The following is a 20165-nucleotide window of genomic DNA, read 5'->3' as shown; positions in this document are numbered from 1 at the left end:
AAAAAAAAACCTCTTTGGCTGCAGAGAGGGGGAGGGAGGAGCTCGCTTAATTCGATGGTCTCAGCCTCCCAGGAGCCTCACTGGATTCCAGCCGACTGCTCAGATTGAACTTTCCCACCCCACACATCCTCTTCACAGACAGCACACGGGCTGCCCGGAGTGTGGGCGGGGAAAGAAGCAGGTCCAGCCTCTGCCAGCCAATGGAGAGGAGTAGGAAGTGGGTGGGCTGTGCTGTGTTAAGCCCCATACACACTATCAGATTTTTCTACTGATTTTTTCCTTCAGATTTACCAAAACCATATAATATGGGGTCAAACCTTAGGAGTTTCAGTGTGTATGCAATCAGGCAGGCCCTTGCACTACATAGTTTTGGTAAATCTGAAGACAAAAATCAGCAGAAAATCTGATAGTGTGTATGGGGCTTAACACAGACTGCCAGCCCTGACAAGAAGACATCGCTGGATCACAGTACTGGACTTGGCCAGCTCATGTGTGCTCTTGAGCTGACGGCACAGCAGCCTTTGCCACAGCATATCAGAGCAGCCCAGGGGGCGATTGCATCCCTGCCCCCCAGCCCAGCCCGCCCCTGTGCTCTATGCAGCCTGGATCCTCCTCTTCTTGGGTCCCTCTTCTGTGCTCGTAGCCCCTCCCCCAGCAACTGCGTGATGCTATCATGTCAGTATGGACCAAAATCTCAGAGGAATGTGTCCAACACCTTGTTGAATCTACAGTATGCCACAAAGAATTAAGGCAGTTCTGAAGGCAAAAGGGGTTCCAGCCCGGTACTAGCAAGGTGTACCTAATAACGTGATCGGTGACTGTATGTTATTTATCTGTAAAGCCTTCCTTGTATAGGCATGCATAAGCTGAGACACTGCCACCATGGTAGTAACACCCTATAGTATTCTTCTCCATTCCTCCGCAAGCATTACACAACAGGTTATGTAGGGAGGTGAAGAAGGGCTGGAGAAGCCCAGCACAGAGAATAATTAGATACCCCAGAAGAGGAGAGGGCTATCATGTGCAAGAGAATAGGTAGGGGGCTGTGCTAAGAATTTGACTCTTCCTGGAGCAGTCAGACTTTCTGGCAAGTTCAAAGTCAGATTGCAAGTCAATAAAAAATAATTTATGGAAAAAACATTACAAGCAAGCATTTAAAATCTTAGCTTTTTCTGTGCTTTTACCTGCAATTGTTTAATGCCCCGTACACACGAGTGGATTTTCCGTCAGAAAGAACTTGGATGGTTTTCCCGACTGAATTCTGCTCAAGCTTGGCTTGCATACATACAGCCACACACTGGAACTTTCGACCATCAAGAATGCAGTGATGTACAACACTATCAGAATTGTTTTTGAGCATGTGTAGGAATTTTGCGCGTTGGAATTTGTACAGACGATCGGAATTTCCGATCAGAACTTTTTCCGACCAAAATATTGAGAACCTGCTCTCAATCTTTTGCTGGTGGGAATTTGGCCAGAAAAAGTCAGATGGAGCATACACACGGTCGCATTTTCTGACCAAAAGCTCTCATCTGTCTTTTGCTGGCGGAATTTCTGAACGTGGGTACGGGGCATTCGTTACTTGCAGGGTCCCTTTAAAGTGTTTAAGCCATGCAGAAGAAACAGGTTTACTTTTATCATGTACCTCAGCACCAGGAATGGGTGAATGGTTCGGCCCGAGCATAAGTTCGGGCCAAATTTTCTCTGTTCCTCATGACAGGAACATGAGCCTAGGGAGAGGGAGGATCACTGGTAGACAAATTGGCATTCGTGTTCCCCAAGCCGCAGGGTATTTCCAAGTTGTCTCCAGTGGTAATGATGAAGATGGAGAAGATCGAGATGATGATGATGATGATGAGGTCACTGATGTGACTTGGGTGCCAGATAGAGCAGAGGAGGAAACTGAAGGTGAGGCGGCACAACCCCAAGGAGGCCGACATCAAGAAAGAGTAGAGAAGAGCCACCCTATTCCATCAAATTCTGCAGCTATTATCTCCTGGCCCACTCCCCAAAGCTCAGCTGTCTGGGTGTTTTTCAACACATCTGCAGCAGATTGCACTGTTGCTATCTGCAAACTGTGTCTCAGGCACATCAAAAGTGGCAAAAACACCAACCATTTGGGTACCACATGCTTAACAAGGCACTTAACGCCCAACCACTCAGCCCATTGGCAAGAGCACCTAAAAGCCATACAAAAGGGGCACAAATCTGTCCCTCCTCCTCCTCCTTACCCACTTCAGTCTGCCCCTGCTATACCGAGTCATTACCTCTCAGCAGCCTCCACTGACAGGGATGATGGTATAGCACAGGGTGTCCCAGGTCCTAGCAGCACATCTGAAGGCAGCACACCACCAGCCGTAGACTGTAGCCTGCAAATTTCTCTGCCCCATCTGCTGCACCGGAAAAAAAATACAGTCTCTGCTACCCACATGCCCAGTGTCTCCACTTTCTGCCTTTCAGCCTGGTGGATTCTACCCCCTTCCGTGAATTCACACAATGTGCTGTACCACAATGGCAGGATCCCAATCACTACTTCTTTTCACGTAAGGCTGTTCCATCTCTCTACCATCACATGGAAGGGAATATTCTGGCATCGTTGGGCAAGGCAGTCAGCCTTAAAATCCACCTTACTGCTGACACGTGATCCAGCAAGCATGGACAGAGACGATATATTTAATTCACAGCACACTGGATAATGCTGCTTGCAACTCGAAAGGATGCAGGACAGGGCTCGGTGCTACAGCTTGTTGTGCACCCACGTCTCCATACAGCTGGTGGTGATGATGCCAGACCTGTGAGCTCTACCCCCTGCTCCTCCTCCGCCACCTCGATGCCCTCCTCTGCAGAATTGTCCTATGAACATCAGGTACCCCCTAAGCATTTCCTTTCAAGGCCCACTTTATCCAGACACCATCATTCCTCACAGAACACACAGGAGGAGAAGGGGGAGGGGGATATGGAGGAGGATTCTGGCACTTTCATAGGCTTCGAAGAAGAGGAAGACATTCGTCAATCTGTAAGCAATGGCTTTTCAAACCCAGGACCCTTGGAAGTATTACGTGGCTGGGAGGAGGAAGTTCCAGATGCTGTCATCCTGAGGGACCCCAAGGAGTATGCTCTCAAATTTGAGGAGCATGGGCAACCTCATGCTTCAAAGCCTGCGAAAGGACCCAAGAATACATTGCATAAAGGAGAAGGATGATTACTGGTTGGCAACCCTCCTTGACAACTGTTATAAGGGGAAGGTCTCAGAATTCATCTCGTCCCCACAGAGAGTGCAGAAGATAAAATCTCTTGAGTACACGTTAAAGAAGATTTAATTGAACATTTTTCCTGACTCCAGTAGGTTACAATGTCGTGGAAAGCGTCGTTTTGAGTTCTGTTGGTCAAGAGAGGAGCATTGGAGGAGGTGTCTGCCTAAATGAGGCATTTCAGAATTTTTTTAGTCCTCACTGCCCAGGGCTGTCAGCTTCCACATCCCATTAGCAGCATCTGCATCACATAGTAGACGATTACCTTGGGCCAAAATAGAGATGGAGAGCTTTCCAGTTGATGTTCCACTGACTTACTGGGTCATGAGAATAGACCACTGGCCAGAACTTCCCAGTATGCTATTGAGTTGTTGGGCTGCCCTGAATCCAGCATGCTTTCAGAATGGGCATTCAGTGCTGCAGGAGGTTTCGTTACTGATCCCAGAAGGCATCTGTCCACAGACTCAGTGGATTGTTTGACTTTTATAAAAAAGGAATCAGTCCTCAATTACCAGCTATAAAGCCCCTGATGCCGATGTCACTGGTTAAAGAGGGATTCCACCTACAAAAAAAATATTAAAAGCCAGCAGCTATAAATACTACAGCTGCTGACTTTTAATAAATGGACACTCACCTGTCCCGGGGTCCAGTGATGCCGGCAGCCGAGGCCGATCGATCGCTCGGCTCTCGGCTGCTGCCGCCACCATTCTAGGTGAGGGAATCAGGAAGTGAAGCGAATCGGCTTCACTTCCTGGTTCCCTACCGCGCAGCGCAATAGGAATTGTCTGCGCTGTCTCTGGGACCCGTGTGTGTCCCAGCAGACAGCGCGGCAGGACAGGAAATGACATAGACTCCCACGGGAGTCTATGCCCGGAAGTGGGTGTAAATACCTGTCTTTGACAGGTATCTCCACCCCCCTCCCCCCTGAAAGGTGCCAATTGTAACACCGGAGGGGGGGAGGGTTCCGATCAGCGGAAGTTCCACTTTAGGGTGGAACCCCGCTTTAAATCTTTTTTGAATGTGGAATCTCTGCAGGACTTCGAGGCTGCCTAGCTTTGAAGGTGTTCAATCATTTCATCTGAAAGAATGTTTTTGGCATAGGTTTCATGGGCACAATTAACACCCAAAGACCAATGTTTCAGCACCTGTTCGATTTTTTTTTTACCTGCATCAAGACCACCTCTATAGGGTTACGGTGGAAAGGTGCCAACACCCTAAGACCAATTTTTTTTACACCTGTTTGACAGGTGCATATCATTGCAATTTTTTACAGAAAGGTCAATTTTTGCTTTCATCAAGATTACCTCTATAGGGTTACGGTGGGAAGGTGCCACTGACACCCAAAGACCAATTTTTACGCACCGTTACTTTTATACAAAGTCAAAGTGACACCCAAATGTATCCAAAAAATCTCTAATCTTGTTCCCAATGCACTACACTATGGCCTCATCATACACATTGTCTCCCCAGCAGTTTCTGAGCAAAATAAAGGCAGCTTGCAGGGAAAATTTAATTTTTGTTGGTCTTTATAAATGCAATTATTGCTGTAGCAGATTCTAGACATGGTACAAATCTGCCACTTTACAGGTAGAGGCACTATATTGAAAGGAATTTTAGATTTTTAGGCTTTCACTTGAAAAATCAAAAAATCACTGCTCATTTAAAAATGTTGTTTTTCACAAACTTTGTTTGTATTGATACATGTCCCCAGGGCAGGACCCGGACCCCTATAACCATTGTATGCCCATAAGCCTTGCATATAAGCCTTCAAAATGGGCACTTTTGATTTTTGACGCTTGGGTTCGGGTCGGGACTTTAACAATGTTCGTTATTCGGGTCCGAACTTTCCCCAGGACTGAAGGGAATACTTGGTACCTCTGTGTATAGAGGACCATGTGACCTACTCCATGTGACAGGGCTGGGCCAATTACAAAGCCCCAACATCACTTTAAACACTTGTCACATAGTTATGAAACACAAAATAAGCCTGGTACATAGTATGTACCCTCTTAGTACTGGAGCATGACCCTAATCAAAGTTTCAAGTCCCATGTTGGTATTTGTACAATCTTTAGCACACCCCCCATGTGACAGTACACAGCCTTAAAGACCGATTACTGCCCTCGTTTAAAGAGAACCTGTTACGTTTTCCCAAATGACCAAAGCACTAGCTTGCATAAAGTGACTTGCATTCTTTAAAATGAATTTCCAGGATAAGCAAATATTGTCTAAATAAAATATTTGTGTGTAGTCTTATTAAAAATATTGTTGTTCTGCCTGTATTTCTTCCAGATCTGTGAGAGTAATCCAGTGTGGAACTTTACCTCTGTGCAAGAGCTTCCTGCAATAAAAACCAATTACTGTTGCTCACTCTCCTTTTGCAGGGTGACTGGTCTTGTATCCGCCCCCCTCCTGTATTTTTTTGCATGCAGCCTCTAGTAGGAGGGGCCTTCTATTTCACTCCATAGCTCTGCTCTCTGCACAGGCTTTGTACAGAAAAGTGATATCACTGCGAATTTTACAAGGTAATATCTGAATTGGCAAAGGTATTTGTTGCACACAACACAAATTTACATGTTTTGTGGCTATTGAGGAATACATTTAACCTCTTCACACCGTCTGCACACATAACTGCCCTGTGTAAACCACTTACCGAGCTAAGAGTGCACTCCCTTCACGCTCCCAGTATGATAGCCAGCGGTTACCGGAAAGCTCCCAATGCATACCATTTATTTATTTATTTAAGGTACTTATATAGCGCCATTAATTTATGCAGTGCTTTACATATACATTGTACATTCACATCAGTACTAGCGATTGGGAGCTTTCCAATCATGTGACCTCTGTGACAGTCAATCAGAGCGGTCACATGACTTGAATGCTCGCCTCTGCCCCCTGGTGTTTAGAACCCTTAAAGGGCCAGGAGGTGGGAAGGGGTCGAATAAAAGGTACTGTACCCAGAGTTCAGCTTTAACATCTCTATTTCTTTCAAATGTGACTGTTGTTAGCATCTTTTACACTGAAACTGGTATGCTTGACTTATCTGAAATGATTAAAATTTGACCAAGGATGGTGCAGCAGTATACCACAGACCTAAAATGTTGGCCAAGAAAGGTGTTGCCCTGGCTCTTCCCAATATCAATAAGTTTGGCGGGGGGTAAGCACACGTATACAAGTCTTGTTATAAAAGATATTCCCGTCTGCATGACACATAAATCCAATGTTTTTACTAGATTTATAATCTGCCTAAATCATGATAACAATTCTACTTTATTCTTGCCAAAACCACAACGAGCAACTATTTTTTTTTTATGCTGTCTTGCTGGAATTACCCTGGCAGTTCAGAGTCTGTTCCGTCTGACACTTGTATTTTCTATCTGGCGAGGATTTCATGTTTGCCCTGTGAATTGCAGCCACAGCTTTTTGCTGACTTCTCAGCAAACAGCTGCACTCTTCAGTGTGCCTGACTGCTCATCTACATATTCATCCCGTCTTCTCTCAGCAGGTCTTTTCAAAGACAGAGAAAGGTGAAGAAGACCACAAGGTGGAGTAGTTAATTCCCTGACAATTACAGCTATGGATTGACATTGACCTTAGATAAAGCAGCTGCCCGTGTGAACCATTGCTCACAGCCTATTGCATCCTCTCTCCGCTGCCTCAATCTGGCCACAGCACGGCACTAATAGATGAAACCCCGCGCTGATATGAAAATGTGCCATTTAAACTGACTTACAGGGCAATTTATTTATTTATTGATAAACCACCAACATTACATAGGGTTTAACAGACAGCCAACCGCATCTGACTGGCTGTGATTTTTATTCTACATGCACCTAGTAAAAATGATTGCACTTTTTAGGGCTCATTCATACCAGGTGTGATGGGACTGTGCTTGGCAGTGCAAAAAGAGACAAAATGCATTGTTTTCTATAAGGCCAGTTCACGCCATGCATGCAGACTCAATCCACTGCATCACACCATGTTGCGGCCAATAGAACTAAGGGTAGATTTAGATATGCGTCTAAATCTCTCTTTCCTGTGAACCCCGATTCACCTGCTTTAACCTCATTTTTGCTCACAAACGCATTGCATGTGATTTGAGGAGCATTTCCCTATTTGTTTGACTGTGTAGCGTTCAGTGGGCTTGCTGCCTGTCGATCACTACATGTCGGGTGAACAAAACAAAGCATTGCAGCTCCGGCATGTAAACATCCTCGCCTACTGCCTATTGCAGCTTAAGCGGGGCGGTTGGCAAGCAGCCAAATCATGCCTCACCTGCGCATTTTTTCCACCCTCCTCAACTGCAAGTCTAAATGAAGCCTTAAAATGGAAGAAAAGCCTAACTATAACCATTCTTAAAAATATTTCTTTACCCCTCCTTCTACCTATCCTGCCTTACCTGTATATAAAAAAACTTACCTATTGTTAATCGCTCCGGTCCAGGCACATGATTCTGCAGCTCCAGCTACTCTGTGTTAGTAAGTGGCTGCTGCAGGGGAGTGGATGGAGCTCCAACAGCAAGGTTATGGGAACCTATGGATGACAATGGCTCTGGGAATTCACAGTCGTTGTTGAGCCCACCCTTACACAGAGCTGCCTAATCTGAATAAAAAAGATTTGCGTACTTACCTGTATTTAGTCTGATTTGGTCACATGATCCCGCAGCTCTGGCTTCCCTGTATCAGTGTATGGGCGGGGCCACCTCACCCGTGCACTCTCGGGGGGTACCTCTGTATTCATGTACATGTTCATCAATGGGTGGGACCTGGTGGGGCCACATTCATGTGAAAGGCAACGTTAGGTTAGAACCCTGGCTTAGAGATGTGCCATACACTGCGTGCAGTAGTTACATGTACAGGGTCCTTCTGTAAAACATGCTGACCCATGTTACTACACACCTTCCTCAATGTATGCTGCATTTTTGAGGGACACCACTGAGCCCATGCCCTTTCCATCAGTCCAGCGTAACTTTGTCACCCCGCTCCCAGTAACAGAATGGGGCTCTCCCATGCACCTAGTTCGGACCTCACTTAATTAACTTCTTCAGCTCTCCCGTTCCATGCAGCCAAGTACATGGGGTTTCCATACCATGGGTTCAGTCCAAGTTACTTTGGGGTACGGACCGCAAGGGAAAGAGCCAGAACACCAACCCCCTCGCTACTGGCAGACCTATTACCTTTACCAGGTGCCATCCTTCATGACCAACCGCTATACATTTCCACCAGTTCATGGTTACCCGTGGCAACTGCTCTCCTTGTCCAATGTTCCCACCAGGTCAACCTTTGGTAGTGGCTATGCTTTTATACACTGTGTGTGCTTTAAAGGCTTTGTTCCTTCAATAGGCCATGTACCACCATGCATCCCTTTGAATAACTTCAGACCAGGCTGGCAACGGTTAACAAAGTTTTACTGAAACCTTTGTAAACAACTGGAAGTGCAGCACAGTCCAACTCCTATCTATTCTGTGGCTGCCCAGGCATACCTGCATAGGTATGAGTCCATTATTGGTGTCCATGGCTGATGAGTTCCCTTGGTGTGGCAGATGAAGGCTACATTCTTTTAGGTCACATGGACCCTCCAGCTCCCATGCAGTCCAGTTCAGAAGCTCCCAGAGAACAGCCTTCCCCCAAATTATATATAGATTGGGAAGAAAGGTAGAACCCAAAATGTAGGGAAACTGGCAATCTAGAACCTAACTCTTCTCTAACATGGGCAGTCTAGCTTACTTACTAACATAAAACCTTCCCCTAGTAGACACCTGCCTACACGTGAGCAGCCGTTACAGGAGAGAAGAGAGAGCACTGATAACGGCCATGGAAACCTACGGGTGACGGAATTTACAGCTGTTGTCAATTGCTCCCTTACACAGAGGTGTGAAATCATGTAACCGGAGGGGAGTGAATTGAAAATAAGTAAGTATACAGATCTTTGTTTTATACAGGTTAGGCAGATTAGGTGGGGGGGGGGGGGGGCATTTTTAAGAACAGTTACAGTTAGGCTTTTCTTCTAATTTGATCAAATTTGTTAACTGTAGAGATGGACGAACTTCCAACGGGACGTTTCGCGAGCGCGGCTAAAAGTTCGGCGGGCCCCATTGACTTCAATGGCAGGCGAACCTTAAAAACCTACAGGCCATATTTTCAGCCACAAAATACTTACTAGCTGTGCACACATAGTCCCACCACATGGCCACTGACATGATAAATGTATGAAGTGAATCTGGGATCGACAACTACAAGCATTCTTTTTTTATCTGTGAAATTTTGACAATTCAGGACTCAGGAGCGCATGAAGGCAATGGAGGAGAGGAAAGGTCAGGGTAGGCTATGAAGAGGGTGCAGGAGATGATCATTAGCACCGTGATAGAGAGCACTGACACCAGCACCGTGATAGAGAGCACTGACACCAGCACAGAGATAGTGAGCACTGACACTAGCACAGAGATAGAGAGAGAGCACTGACACCAGCACCGAGATATAGAGCACTGACACCAACACTGTGATATAGAGCACTGACACCAGCACCGTGACAGAGTGCACTGACACCAGCACTGTGATAGAGTGCATTGACACCAGCACCGTGATATAGAGTACTGACACCAGCACAGAGATAGTGAGCACTGACACTAGCACAGAGATAGAGAGAGAGCACTGACACCAGCACTGAGATATAGAGCACTGACACCAACACTGTGATATAGAGCACTGACACCAGCACCGTGATAGAGTGTACTGACACCAGCACCGTGATATAGAGTACTGACATCAGCACCGTGATAGAGTGCACTGACAGCAGCACCGTGATAGAGAGCACTGTGATAGAGAGCACTGACACCAGCACCGAGATAGAGAGCACTGAGACCACACCATCACCGAGATCGAGAGCACTGACACCACACCAGCACCGAGATAGAGAGAGAGAGAGCACTGACGCCAGCACCAAGATAGAGAGTACTGACAGCAGCACTGATACCAGCAACTCGCTGCTGGGCCCCAAAAATATGACACAGCTCAACCTCTTCAAACAGGAGGGTACGGGCATATAGTACGGTGTGATTTTTTTTGTACAAGGAAGTGAGCCAAATGTAGAAAAAGGGTCTGTGTGCTCGATTAAATAAATCGTTTATAGAGATATACATGGTCTTCTGGTCACATGTGTTGAATTCCTCCGAGATCCATGCCTCATTCATTTTTATGAATGTGAGGTAGTCAACACTGTCGTGAGCTAGGCGAGTGCGCTTATCGGTCACGATCCCCCCTGCTGCGCTGAACGTCCTTTCGGACAGGACACTGGACAAGGGGCAAGCCAACAGTTCCATTGCAAATTGGGCAAGCTCTGGCCAGAGGTCAAGCCTGCCCACCCAGTAGTCCAGGGGTTCATCACTCCTCAGAGCGTCCACATTGTCACCTTCCCCACCGCTATAATTAGAGATCTCGGAGTAGGCAGCAACAGCGGGGACCAACCTCCTCCTTGGGCTGATCTGGGTACTGTTGTCAGACTGCTGAGTGGCGGTTGTTGCTACCTCCTCTTCCTGATCCAATGCCAAGAGTGGCTGCGCATCGGAAATGTCTTGATATGGATCAGAAAATAATTCCTGTGACTCAAGCGGAAGGTATATGGTGGTGGTGGTGTTGGTGGTAGTGTCTTTGGGGGTGCACATAGCAGAGAGTGAAGAAGAGGGTGCAGATCGAGAGGATGAGGAGGGTGCAGAAGAGTAAGGCTGAGTGAGCCACTCAACCAAGTCTACTGCGTCCTTTGATGTAATCACACGCACCTTCTGCAATTTGCCACTTTGGCTCAAGCCTGTTGCTCCTGCCCTACCCCTACCACCCCTGCGGAAGGGCCTGCCTCTTCCTCTGCTTGTCATTTTTTAAATGACCCTGTGACAAAAGTCTCTAGAGAAGTGCAGTATGTATGTGGAAGAAGGTATATAACACCCCGCTTCAATCTGTCGTTTTTGGGGGCCACTGGTCTATCACACCAGTTATAATACTTTTTTTTTATTGTGTTTGTCACTCTTTGTAGTATCGCTGCAGAACCGCTCAGCAGTCACAATGCTGCACAGTGGAAATGCACTACACTATGCTTTCTATATGTGCAAGTATTTTATACGTGTATTACACACCTATATACTACACACCAAATAGTACACCTATACCAGTCCTTAAAAGGACCTTTGTGGACCTAGTAGCTAGTGATTTGCAGACAGTCCCTCAGTCCCTACACTGATAAAAGACAGCTGCAGAAACTAGCAGTAATCTGCAGCACATCAGTGCACCAGCGCCCTATATATTGTACACCTATACCAGTCCTTAAAAGGACCTTAGTGGACCTAGTAGCTAGTGATTTGCAGACTATCCCTCAGTCCCTACACTGATAAAAGACTGCTGCAGAAACGAGCAGTAATCTGCAGCACAGCAGTGCACCACAACCCTATATATTGTACACCTATCTCAGTCCTTAAAAGGACCTTTGTGGACCTAGTAGCTAGTGATTTGCAGACAGTCCCTACACTGATAAAAGACTGCTGCAGAAATGAGCAGTAATCTGCAGCACAGCAGTGCGCCACAACCCTATATATTGTAAACTTATACCAGGCCTTAAAAGGACCTTTGTGGACCTAGTAGCTAGTGATTTGCAGAATGTCCCTCAGTCCCTACACTGATAAAAGACTGCTGCAGAATAGGGCAGCAGTCAGCAGCAGTGCACCAGCACCCTATATATTGTACACCTATACCAGTCCTTAAAAGGACCTTTGTGGACCTAGTAGTAATAGCTAGCTAGTGATTAAACTGCTCCACACAGCATCCTGTCCCTACACTGACAAAAGACAGCTGCAATCACCAGCACAGCAGTGCACTGAACCCTATATACTGTACTACACCTATACCAGTCCTTAAAAGGACTTTTGTGGACCTAATAGCTAGTGATTTGTGTCACTACAGTCTCTTCCTGCTGCACACAGCGTCCTGTCCCTACACTGACATAAGACAGAATGTAAAATGACCGCCAGATCAGGTCTATTTATTAGGTAGGGGGTATGTCCAATTGTCCATGTGCTGAAATGTCTCAATTGGCTGTCCTGTACCCCATTATGGATGTGTCATCATGGGTCAAAGTTCTTTCACACTGTAAACACATATGTCCGCCGGGCGAACAGCGGCAATAGTCCCCCGGTTTGGCGAATCGCAAACACGCAAAATTTGCCGCGAACCGACCGCTGGGTGAACAGTTTGGCCATCCCTAGTCAACTGTACTGGGTCAATCATAAACAGCTAGGGCATTCTTGCCCCGCAGCAATATATATACAAGGAGCATGCATATTTGTGATGTCAAGATGGGGAATGCTTCAGCCGCTTATGATTAGCTCATTACAGGTGACAGCTTCCTGATGGGTTTGCTCTGGTGGGTTTGGACTAGAATCTGAACACACCTGAGCTTGTTCCTATTTGTGAATTTTTTTATTTTTTTTTGCCGTAAGAGCTTTATTAAAACTTCACAGATACAATATCCTACACACCATAAGAGAAGCACAAGATCCGGCAACATTTAACAAAAAGATAACAGCTTTACAGCTGAAGTATACAGAGTCACATAGAAATCACATCACATAGAAATAAAACAGCAGCAAGTAACCTCAGTGAAGGTATCGTACCCAGATAAAGAAAAAAAGCATTACACACATGGGATATCAGGTCCCAAAAAAAGAGCTAACTAATCCTGTGACTCCCACCCACAATATTCGGGGGGTGTGGGTGATTGTTTGGGGGAACAAAAGTCGATGTTGCCGATCGTAAAAGTATTTAATCCTGGGTGGAGATATTTCATATCTCATCGTAGAGACCAGGGTACGAAATCAAAAGTACCAATAGTCTGCACAAGTTCTGGTAGAAGACTGAAAACATGGGAAAGAAAGCAGGTATAGAGGAAGAGAGAACAGAAATAAGCCAAGTATTTGTAACATTTTATTCAAGTTTTCATATAAAAGTATAGTGTGATTTCTCCCCCTTGCCTTCTAGAGGCTTTTAGAACATAGGGGGCTTGGAGAGTCAAATGGACAGATTATATAGTTGTTGTGCTGCAGCTAATCACTGGGGAGGTATGTCCAGTCAGTGACTGGGGAGAACATAAATGGCATGGGGTCTGGGGAGTAGCCAGGGTCTTGTCCTGCTGAAGAAGTTTCCAGCCTCAGAGGCTATCGCCCCTTAGGGGCAGCTTGCTAGAGTTGCTGCAGTTCATCAAAGTCTCCATTGTGGCAGAGCTGGGGGGGCCTATTCCTAATCAAATTGCCGTTTCACCTAAAGATTCAACATGTGCACTGCCAAAAAAAGCGTTTGTTTTAGTTTCATTCACTTTTCTTTTCGGCAATTAAAAAATTCATAAATTCAAAAATTCGGAATTTGGAAATTCGAAATTCATAAATTCGAAAATTTGGAATTCGAAAATAGGAAAAGTCAAAAATTAGAAAATTCTGAAATTCAAAAACTTGGAAATTCTGAATTTTGAAAATTCGAAAATTCTAAAATTCAAAAATCCGAAAATTCAAAAATCTGAAAAGAATAGATAATCCGAAAATTCTAAATAATAGCTAACTAATAATAATAATAACTAACTATTAAATTATAGGCATTGAAATTTCTTTTCAAATCTATTTGTTAGTGAACGTAATGAATACAAATTTATCTGAAGTTACAAATTATCCAAAATAAAGAATGCCACATCTAAACAAATGGAATGGAACAAAATAATAAATAATAATACATTTTTATTATTGTTATTTATTGTTATTTATTATTAATAATTTGTTACGCTCCATTCGTTTAGATACGGCATTCGTTATTAGGGATAATTCATAACTTTGGATAAATTTGTATTCGTTAAGTTCACTAACAGCCAAATTTGCAAGGAAATCCCAATACTTATAATTTAATAGTTAGTAATAGTTAAGTTATTATTAGTTGGTTATTATTTCAGATTTTCTAATTTTCGGGTTTTTGAATTTTCGGATTTTCGTTCCTAATTTTGCATTTCCCAATTTAGAATTTCCAAATTTCCTACATTTTAAATTTTCAGATTTCCGAATTGTTAGAATTTTAAATTTTTTGAATTTTGAATTTCCAAACTTCCAAAGTTCAGAAATTTTGCAGTTTTTCCAAATTTCTGAATTTTCAAATTTCAAATTTCAAAATTTTTAAAATATCTGAATTTTCAAATTTCTGAATTTTAGCATTTCGAATTTCAAAATTTTCAAATTTCCGAAGATTCAGAAAAATTCAGAAATTTGAAAATTCGGATAGTTCCGAATTAACAAATTTGTCTAAATTCATTGGAAAACGAATTCAAAACAAACTGGACATGTTTACTAAAGCTCTTGTCTGGAGAACTTATGAAGAGTGCCTGATGGAAGCTGTAAAGTGTGTAGCTGTCCTGTGGCATTGTGAATATTAACCTTTCTTTCACTGTAGAGTGTCTGGTGGAAGCTAGGAACTGAGTAGTTGTCCTGGGACATAGAGGTGTCTGGAGGAAACTGGGGAAGTTCAGCTGTTTTGGAGAGACATTGTGAGAATAGTCCTAAGCTCAAGATCGAAGTGACTGTGTGCTATTTTGAAGGATAAGTGCCAGCAGTACCTCTTATAGAGTCTGTTCTGACCATTCCAAGTAACCCTTGTTCAGAGAAGCCTAGCCAAGACAAGACTGTCCTTCGGTTATTTAGCATGCCTTGAGTACCCCATACCACCATCACCCCTCTCTCGTCTCAAGCTTTACAAGCAATAAACTATAAGGAGACAACCCCTGGACTGCTCATTGGAGCCAGAAGTAAATAGATCATTGCTTGGGTGATTGGTGGCCTCTGCACTGTTTGGGGAAGGATCAGTTAATACTAATGGCCTCTACAGGGGTAGCACTACAAGTGCAGTGCACTGGGATCGGCAAAAATGACACTTTGCTACAATATAAAGTAGTGAGTGTACAGCCTGTATAACAGTGTAAATTTGCTGCCCCCTCAAAATGACTCAACACAGCCATTAATGTCTAATCCGCTGGCAACAAAGGAGAGTACAACCCTAAGTGAAAATGTCCAAATTGGGCCCAATAAGCCATTTTCCCTTCCCAGTGTCATGTGACTCGTTAGTGTTACAAGGTCTCAGGAGTGAATGGGGAGTAGGTGTGTTAAATTTGGTGTTATCGCTCTCTCTCATACTGATCACTGGAAGTTCAACATGGCACCTCATGGCAAAGAACTCACTGAGGATCTAAAAAAAAAGAATTGTTGCTCTACATAAAGATGGCCTAGGCTATAATAAGATTGCCAAGAGCCTGAAAATTAGCTGCAGCACGGTGGCCAAGACCAGAACAGGCCTTGCCATGGTCGACCAAAGAAGTTGAGTGCATGTGCTCAGCGTCATATCCAGAGGTTGTCTTTGGGAAATAGACATATGAGTGCTGCCAGCATTGCTGCAGAGGTTGAAGGGGTGGGTGGTCAGACTGTCAGTGCTCAGACTATACGCCGCACACTGCATCAAATTGGTCTGCATGTCTGTCTTCCCAGGAAGCCTCTTCTAAAGAATGCCCACAAATAGTTTACTGAAGACAAGCAGACTAAGGACATGGTTTACTGGAACCATGTCCTGTGGTCTGATAAGACCAAAATAAACTTATTTGGGTCAGATGGTGTCAAGCGTGTGTGGCGGAAGCCAGGTAAGAGATACAAAGACAAGTGTGTCTTGCCTACAGTCAAGCATGGTGGTGGGAGTGTCATGGTCTGGGGCTGAATAAGTGCTGCCGGCACTGGGGAGCTACAGTTCATTGAGGGAACCATGAATGCCAACATGTCCTGTGACATACTGAAGCAAAGCATGATCCCCTCACTTCTGAGACTGGGCCACAGGGAAGTATTTAAATATGATAACGAGAACAAACACACTTTCAAGATGACACTGCCTTGCTAAAGAAGCTGAGGTGATGGACTGGCCAAGCATGTCTCCAGACCTAAACCCTATGGAGCACCTGTGGGGAGTCCTCAAATGGAAGGTGGAGGAGCGCAAGGTCTGTAACATCCACCAGCCCTGTGATGTTGTCATGGAGGAGTGGCAGAGGACTCCAGTGACAACTTGCGAAGCTCTGGTGAACTCCATACCCAAGAGGGTTAAAACAGTGCTGGAAAATAATGTTGGCCACACAAAATATTGACATTTTGGGCCCAATTTAGACATTTTCACTTAGGGGTGTACTCACTTTTGTTGCCAGTGGTTTAGACATTAATGGCTGTGTGTTGAGTTATTTTGAGGGAACAGCAAATTTACACTGTTATACAAGCTGTACACTCACTACTTTACATTGTAACAAAGTGTCATTTCTTCAGTCTTGTCACATAAAAAGATGTAATAAAATTTACAAAAATGTGAGGGGTGTCTGGTAGATGATTGAAGAAAGATTCTGCATAAAAATGCATGAATTGGTTCATACGCTTGCATTTATATGCTTATACTGTAGATACATAAATGTCCATATGCGTGTATGTGTGTTAAATTTGTTTTTTCTTCCTCCTAGATTTGTTCCAAAGCCGTGGTTAAAATTTAAGTATGTACATGCATTTATATGCAAACACACATACAATTACTAAACTTGGATGCAGATTTTTCAATTTTGATTTTACTATCATTCTAACATAGGAAAAATACACACTGGAGGTTAGATCAACTTAGGGTGACTCCTTAATTGTTCAGTCATGGTGTGGGGGCAGCTTCTCGGTCAGGTTGTATTTCCTGATTCCTTCATCATCTGCAGAGGTTCCTGGTCCTCTGACAGGTAAAACTTCAAGCACAGGTAGGTTTATTTATACCTGGAGTTGAGCTTTATTGAGAGCAACTTAGGGTGTTAAAGAGGTTGTAAACCCAGAGAAAAACAAACAAAAAAAATAAAACTGTAAGACAAAGGCATTGCATACTAGCTCATTATGAAATACTTACCATAGAACGAAGCCCTCCAGCCACGCCCGCATACCGCTGAGACAGCTGATATCTTCCCCGGTTTTCCTTGCAGGTTCGCAGGCTCTGTTGCTGTGAGTGGCCGGAGCCGCAATAACGTCACTTAACGGCATGGACTCTGAAGGTCCGGCACGGTAAGCCCATGTGCCGATGTCGTCACCGACTGAATATCTCCTAAACTCTGCAAGTTTAGGAGATATTCACAGTACCTACGGGTAAGCCTTATCTGTATCAGGCTTACCTGTAGGCACAGTTAAAAAATACGATTTTACTTCCTCTTTAATAGATATGAATTTCATTAAAATAAAATTTAAGACGGGGACCAGCTATGGACGGCAGTCATTGACTGGCCTCCCGTAAATGTATTTCTGTTACTGTTCTTTGCATACATTTATCTCATGATGTTTACTGTTTTACTGTTTTTTCTTGAAAAGCACCAATAAAAATATTTTCAACACTAAAATAAAATTTAAGCTGAAATCAGGGATAAAAAAAAAATTGCATATATACAAGTGGCTGGTGAATTCTTATTTAAATCTTGGTGTCCTTTGTGTATTGCTTTAGATCTGTGCACTAATGTAGCATAAAATAATTTTTGCATATTTTTGTGCAGAACCTTCCTGTAATAAAGACAGGTCACTTCTGCTCTCTTTTCTTGTGCAGGGTGACTGGTCTTGTCTCCTCCCCCTCCTGTCGTTTTCTGCAGGCAGACTGTAGTGGGTGGAGCCTGCTGGGTATGGATATATTTTTGATATGGTAACATTGTTATGCTTTCCAATTACAATTAATGTTTGTTTGCATAGAGAGAATGTTTGCTCCCTTTATAGATTACATGGCTATGAATAAACCCATACACTCATTCAGTTCCCAATGTTCTACCGAACCAATAATAAACCAGTTCATACTTTTATTTTTATTTCTTTTATTTTTTGCTGTATTGGCCTTAGCCAAACTTTGTCAAAGACTAAGGTGTCTTTTTTTTCAGGACCAGGGGACCAGGCAACATCATTTTAAGGAACTCCAGGAATGCAAAATGATGTATTATGATATGATTTACAATTACATTGTCATCCCCAAATCCAGAGACTATTAGCTGCAAGATCTCTCTAGCTTCTGGAAGATCAGGTCCACTCAGTGTTATGATGATGGGAATTCAATTTGTACGTATTCACAGGCTGTTACTGTGGTAACTGTAACAAGGCTTCCAATGGTAGTTCACCCAAGACATCCAGTGTAGCGTAAGGTAGACATAGCAGTAATGGTCACTTTGTAAAGGCAATATACTGGGCTTGATTTACTAAAAGCTTAATTGAAAAAGTTGAAGTTAGAACCTGATTGGCTACCATGCACAACTGCACCAGATTTTTCACTCTCCAGTTTTAGTTAATCAGCCCCACTGTATATGGTATATTATATACTGTATATAATACAGTGATATGACCACTGACAGGTAAAGTGAATGATGCAGATTATCTTGTTACAATTGCATCTGAAAGTGAGTGGAATATATTAGACAGCAAGTGAACATGTTGTCCCTGAAGTTGTGTTGAAAAAAATTATCAAGAGTAAAGATTTAATTGACATTGACAAGGGACACATTGCAATGTTTAGACCAGCCTTTTTCAACCAGGGTGCCTTGATAAAATGCCTAATGCCCAATAATTTTATACTAGCCATCAAGTGGATGAAACCTGTCTTTTAGTTATACAAAGCCACAGGTTTTCCTTGTGCACCATTACAACCTTCTAGTCACTGGCGACCTAACGACCAATGATGCAATCAGTTGATAAGGAGGACATTGGGCATCTGTACAGCATCCTTGTTTGCCTCTCAATTGCCCCTCTCTGTCAGTACTGGGGTCAAATTAGCTGAGAGAGGGAGAGAAACTGAGGGAGAAGAGAAACGCTGGAATATTACTCAGTACCAAAGATGTATTTGCTTTAGAAGAATGAATCACCTCTAATGTTAGTTGTCCTACATGTGTGGATAGCAGTGCATTATGTAAAACTATTGGTTGAATTGTTTACATCATAGAATGGGTGCCTAATTTTAAAGGATGCCTTGACTGAAAAAGATTAAGAAACACTGGGCTAGATGACTGGATCAGAGCATCTCTAAAACTACAGCTCTTGTGGGGATATTCCTGGTCTGCAATGATCATTCATTACCTACCAAAAGTGGTTCAAGGAAGGAAAAGAAGTAAACCGGCAACAGGGTCATGGGTGGCCAAGGCTCATATACACAGGTCGGGAATGAAGGCGAGGCCCATGTAGTCCAATTTAACAAAAGGATCTACAGTATTCAAATTGCTGATAACATGAATGCTGGCTCTGATAGAAAGGTTTCAGAAGACAGTACATTGCATACATGTAGACCAATTGGGTGCCCATGCTGACCCATGTCCACAGCCAAAAGCACCTACAATAGGCATATGAGCATCATAACTGGGCCACAGAGCAATGAAAGTAGGATGGCATGGAAGCTGGTCTGATGAATTCAAGATTGGTTTGAGAAGCACAATAGTGAGTTTGAGGTGTTGACTTGGCCTCAAAGTTCACCAAGTCTCTATCCAGTCGATCATATGTGGGATTTGCTGGAAAAATAAGTCCAATTCATGTATTAAAGGATCTGCTCTAATGGCTTGGTGCCAGATACCACATTAAACTTTCGGAAGTGTAGTGGAGTCTATGCCTTGACAGGTTTTGGTAGGTGGTGACAATATTATGGCTGCTCGGTGTATATTTTTAGATGTAATATATAATGTATATTTTTCATCTTTAATTCTATATTCTGTTTATCAATATTTGTACTTAGCGAACGGTGTGTATACATACAGCAAACTCAAGTATCAAACATGTTCCTACAGACTACAAAGTGCTCCCAGACAACGGCTGCAGTGGAAACAAATTAAGGTCTATAGAACATTA

Source organism: Lithobates pipiens, unplaced genomic scaffold (genome assembly GCF_037356315.1).
Source record: "Lithobates pipiens isolate NorthernLeopardFrog02 unplaced genomic scaffold, aLitPip1_a1.2 Scaffold_1, whole genome shotgun sequence".
Classification (NCBI taxonomy): domain Eukaryota; kingdom Metazoa; phylum Chordata; class Amphibia; order Anura; family Ranidae; genus Lithobates; species Lithobates pipiens.
This window is presented reverse-complemented; position numbering follows the sequence as displayed.